Genomic DNA, 6,000 nt, shown 5'->3' on the forward strand with positions numbered 1-6,000 from the left:
GCACCTAAAGTGGAATAAATGCTTTGTCAGAATGAGAGTCTTCAATCCCTCGTCACATAAGAGCAACTCTTATTTTCCTATCCATCGTAGTATGTGCTGAATGTGAATAGATGCTGTCATTCACAGGTATTTACATGTGTAAACCAATCTTCAGCAGGTAAGAGAGAGTGGATTATGAATTTGTTTCCTAAATAAACAAAAAAGAGTGAGGCACTGTGACACATACCTATAATCCCAGCTACTTGGAAGGCTGAGGCAGGAGGATCACAAGTTCTAGAAGGTCAGCCTGAGCAATTTAAGAAGATCCTGTCTCGAAATAAAAAATTCAAAAGCTAGGGTTGTAACTCAGTGGTAGAACACCCCTGGATTCCATTCCCAGCACTGGGGGTTGAGTGGGGGAGATATCAGCACAAGAGGGAAATAAATGACAATGACTTTTTCCCATAGATGAAGTCCATTGGATAAATACATCAAGACTGATTTGAAGACAATACCGTGCAAAAGTATTTCTGAATAGGGTAGCATGAAATCTGGTATATACTACACTGAAACATTATTCAGCTTTCAAGAGGAAGGAAATTCTGAACCAAGCTTCAACATGGATAAACACTGAGGACATTATGCTAGAGGAAATAAAATAGGCCAGACGAAACAGGCATATATTGTAAAATTTCATTTGCACGAGGTCCCTAGAGAAGTCAAATTCCTAGAGACAGGAAGTAGGACGATTCGAGCTAAAGGCCAGGGAAGAATAAGTGAGGAACTAGTGTTCAGTGAGGCCAAGGCTGCAGTTGGAAAGAGGAAACATTCTGCACGTGGATGGTGGCAATGGTTGTTCAACAATGTGAATGTTCTTAACACCACACAACTGTACACCTAAGGCCTAGTAAAATGCTAAATTCAGTGCTAAGTTTATATCCCCACAATCTTGTAAAGTGTTATTTCTGAAATCAAGAAGAAAAAAGGAGTACCTCTCTCTACTTGTTTCTTAGAGTCTGAGGTGCCAAAGGTGTTTTACACACTTTCCATGGTAACAGTCAACGGGGCAATGAGGGTAATGCGCTCACTGGGTCTGGCCCCAGAGCCCCAGAGGGGGGAAGCCCAAGTTCCCCGTCTGGAGCCTCCAACAAAGCTTCCACTCCAGGTCCCTGGGAGGAGGGCCCGTTCCAGCAGCTGGGGTGAGGCAGCGAGGCTGGCCCATGGGTTCTTGGGTTGCTGGGGGCAGTTGGTGCTGGCAAGCCTATCTCACATGTGGAAAGAGATTTCTAGAGATTTCAGCCCTGGGGTGCCAGTGCCACGGAGTATCCTAAAACAGATTCTGCCCTGAGTCGTGGAAGAGGCCTGAATCCTTTGCTTCCTCAGACACTTCAGGGGCTAGAGCTGTTTTACAGAGTTTGGGTGAAGGCCTTCCCCCAAGTTGGCCTCATAACCAAGCAGTGCCAACCACACAGCGCAGCATAAAACCCACAGGCGTTTGCAAGTTATCTCCCAAACCCAGCCAGTTTCCATGCTTCCGGAAGCCCCTGAAGGGCCAGGTCTAGACTATTCTAGAGCCTGTTGCTTCTCAGGCCAAACACCTCCCCCACCCCCACCCCGTCTTCTTCCCTAAAGACTAGAAGCCACTCAAAAGAACAAAAGTGCGGGTAAACTTTACTCGATGAAACATAGGCCCAGTTACCCTACATGACAACTTCGGTAGTTCTAACTAACCCTAAAATAAAGATTATTCCAAAATAAGTCGTGTTACAAGGGGGCCTACTAGCCGCCATTTATGTAATTGAGACCAGAGGTCACGTGACTGCTGAACTAAGAGGCTCATTCTAAAGTAAATAGCTCTTCTCTCAGAAAGATGGGCCTACCTAAGGAGGGTCTTCACCCAGGCAGGCCAAAGCTCCAATAGAAATCACAGATAGCACATGTCAGCAACACCAGCATGTAATTTAGGGGAAAGGCTGACCCCTATGAAATCAAATGCAGCTTATCTGAAAAAAAAGCTCCAAGAAGAATTTCAAAGTCATAAAGAATAAAAATACTTAAAAATTAGATGAAATAGAGATTAAAAACGAGCTAATAGGGCTGTGGATGCAGCTTAGTGGTAAAGTATGTGCTTAACACCTGTGAAGCCTTGGGTTCCATTGCCAGCATTGCAAAAACAAAGAAAAGAAAAAAATAAATAAATAAATAAAGTGAAGAGTGACCTGACACTTCTCTTTCAGAAAAGAAATAAGAGAAGAAATACAACAAACTGTTTTCAAGATAAATAGTTTGGCACCAGCATAATAGTGAAACACAACGTACTCCAACTTTAGACCATACATAGAATTTTGTTCCTATGATAAAGACTCCAATTTGAATTGTTGAAGAATGGGTGGACACATTATTCAGTAAATGATGTTGAAGTAATAGCTAACCATTTGGAAAAAAGACTGTGTCCTATCTTCATATCTTACCCCAAAAGCATATGGACCAAAGACTCAAGTTTTGCTTGAAGAATCTATGCACGTGGGGGATCTAGGGGGTATGAAATAAAGTAAAAGTTATTAAAATCAAACACAAACAAACAAAAAGAATCTATGCACATCCTAGAAATGCCAAGTGTAGTGGTGCAAACCTATAATCCCAGCACTCTGGGAAGCTGAGGCAGGAGGATCACAGGTTTAAGTCCAGCCTAGGCAACTCAGTAACTTAGCAAGACATTGTCTCAAAAATAAATAAATACATACATAAATAAATAAGGCTGGGAATGTAGTTCAGTGTAAAAGCTCTGGGTTTGACCCCCAGTATCACTAAAAATTTTCTAGAAGTAAACATAGTTGAATTCTGTCTAATAATATTGGCTTGGAGAATTTTCATAGGACTAGGGGGGAGCTGGGATCAGACTCAGGGCTTCCTACATGCTAGGCAAGTGCTCTACCACTGAGCTGTACCCCAAACCCAGCCCGGGAGAAGACTTTGCAAACAGCAAAGTGCCAGATGCCATGGAGAACAAAACTGATAAAATAGATTTGCCAAAAAATAAAGGTTTGCTTAGGGAAGAAAAGGCATAAAAAAATCAAAATATAAATGATAAGTGAGGAAGAAAATCATTGCAACCTATGATAAAGATAAAAAGTTATCTCCTCTCCTCTTCCTCTCCTTCTTGTGTTTTTCATCTGTTTGTTCATTTGTTTGTTTGTTTGTTTTTGAGACAGGCTCCATCCAGCTATGTAGTTGAGGCTGGCCTTGAACTCACTATGTATCCCAGGCCGACCTTAAACCCCACATTGATCCTCCTGCCTCAGCCTCCTGAGTGCTGGGATTATAGGTGTGCACCACCATTCCTGGCTGGTTATCCTCACCTCATAACCTCATATACAGCCACTAAGGCCACTGTGGAGAGTCACCCTTACAAACTCATCCAATCCTACAAAGTCTCCATCTCCAAAAACCATCAATGTACGGGTCGGGGGATTAAATTTCAACACAGGAACTTGTGCAGGACCCACTCAAACCATAGCCAGGATATACCAGTTTATACTCCCTCAAATACTGTCGTTTCCATTACTCCAGCACCTCCCCAAAATGTGGTATTGTGAGTTTTTAATGTATGTTTTTTGTTTTATTTTGACCCCACAGCCTTTGCCCTCAGCTACCTCCCCAACTGTTTATCTGTTTGTGACAAGGTTTCACTAAGTTACCCAGGCTGGCCTCAGACTTGTGATCCTGTCTCAGCCTCCTGAGCAGCTGGGATCACAGGCGTCTACCACTTTTCCAGCTCGGCTCGGCACTGATTTGTAATAGCACTTGTTGCTTTGTGTGTGTGTGTGTGTGTGCACGCACGCGTGTGCATGCACGCTAGGAATCAAACTCAGGGCCTTGTGCTTGCCAGGCAGGCGTTATACCGCTGAGCTACATCCCCAGGCCAATGATTTTTTTTTTTTTTTTAAACCGGGAATCGAAGTCAGGGACTCCACTTGCCAGCCAGGTGCTGTGATGCTAAACTACATCCGGGCCCTGTAATAGCACCTCTGTCATAGTGTTTTTCCAAAAATATACAGATCTTTTCTGACCTCTCTTCTGTTCTATTCATGCATTGCCTAAACCATAAGACCTTAATTATTATAGCTTTATAAGTCTGGATAGATGATAAAACAAGCACACCACGCCACGTACTTTTTTAGCAATTTTGGTCATTTGTTCTTTTCTATGAATTTGAAACCAACTAATCAATTCTCAAAAGTATCCTTGTTAGGGCTGGGGATTTAGCTCAGTAGTTCCGGCGCCTGCCTTCTAAGCGCAAGGTCCTGAGTTTGATCCTCGGTACCAAAAAAAAAAAAAGGAAAGAAAATATTTTAAAATTTTCTATTTAGGTAATTATAGTATTAATGATTAAGTGAAATTTTCTTTCTCTAATTTTCATTCCCCCCCTCCCCGCCCCAGATCAAATCCAAGGCCTTGAACTTGCCATGTGAGTGCTCTACCCTAAACTGTACGCCCAGCCCTAAAACTAATTTTTTCTTCTTGAAGCCTTTGTAGTGTTGAAGAGAAACTACTATCATCTTAGTTTCATTCCTGATCTTACAAGGCAACTTTTAAACATTTCAACAAATAAGTTGCTTCCCAAGAGTTTCTGATATGTAATCAATTTAAAGCAATTTTTAAAAAATGAAGAATAAGTATTGCACTTTATTAAATGTTTTCTACTTTTTTTGTTTTGTTTTGTTTTGGTACCAGGGATCGAACTCCAGTCCTTGCTTGTGCTTTCGAGGCAGGCGTTGGAACCACTGAGATAAATCTCCGGCCCTCTACTTTTTTTATAGAGATGATCTCAGGGTTTTAGTCATATACTGTAGAGACTTTAATCAGCAGATAAAGTTCAAATATCTTTGACATATTTACAATAAACTAACATAGTGGATTTTTAAAATAACATTAATAAAGTAGATCCAGTAATACTTGTTTCATTTTTTTGTTTGTTTTTGGTTTGGGTTTTTGAGACAGGGTCTCACTACGTAGTTGAGACTGACCTTGAACTCACTAGGTAGCCCAAGGTGGCCTCAAACAAGTAATTGTTGGGCCAAGGGTTTAGCTCAGTGATCCTCCTGCCTCAGCCTCCCAGTGCTGGGATCACACCTGGCTTAATTGTGTCTTTTAAATTTTTTGTTTAGTTTTTTGTTTGTTTAGTTTTTATGGTTTTTTGTTTAGTTTTTTTGAGGCAAAGTCTTACTATGTCTTCCGGGCCCTGAACTCACTATATAGCCCAAGCTGACCTCAGTCTCATGGCAATCCTCCTGCCTCAGCCTTGAAGAGCTGGCATCACCAGTGTGCACTAGCAGGCCTGGCTCCTTTTCAATTTCGACCTTGTTTTGTTTTGGTTTGGGTTTTTGGTGGTACTGGGAATTGAACTCAGGACCTTGAGGTTGCCAGGCAGGCGCAGCATCTCTGAGCTACATCCCCAGCCTCCTTTTCAATTTCGTATGTTCAGTTTCTTAGATTGTTGCTTTTAATTGTAATTTCTTCCATTTCTAGGGTTCATTTTCTTTTTTTTCTTTGTTTTCTGACTTTTGAGATAGATGTTTAAGTCAATAGTTTCCAGCATTTCTTCATTTTCAAATTTAACCATTGTGGTTACAAATTTCCTGATAAAAGATTTGATATGTAACATTTTCATTCTTACTCAGATTTTAATTTCTGTCATGTAGCTGTTCTTCCACCCATAAATAATTTACAGTTCTGTGTTGAACTCTCCAATGTGTGGGGTTGGTTCAGTCAACTTTGTTAATGCTTTCTAATTCTATTAGAGAATATGATCTGCATTCCACTAATTTTTTGACATTTGTTGAGACTTCCTGTGTAGCCTAACACACAGCCAATTTTTGCAGTGTTTACGTATGCTATAAAAGCGCAGGTTTCCCCTGATTTGGGGATACAGGTTCTGCATTTCTCAGGAAATGTGTGGTTGTGCCATTTCAACACTACCTTCCTCATTTTTGGGGTGCTTGGTGTATCGAGCAACTCTGT

Source organism: Heterocephalus glaber, unplaced genomic scaffold (genome assembly GCF_053883595.1).
Source record: "Heterocephalus glaber isolate CG9 unplaced genomic scaffold, H.glaber_assembly_v1.0 deba00001577, whole genome shotgun sequence".
Taxonomy (NCBI): Eukaryota; Metazoa; Chordata; class Mammalia; order Rodentia; family Bathyergidae; genus Heterocephalus; species Heterocephalus glaber.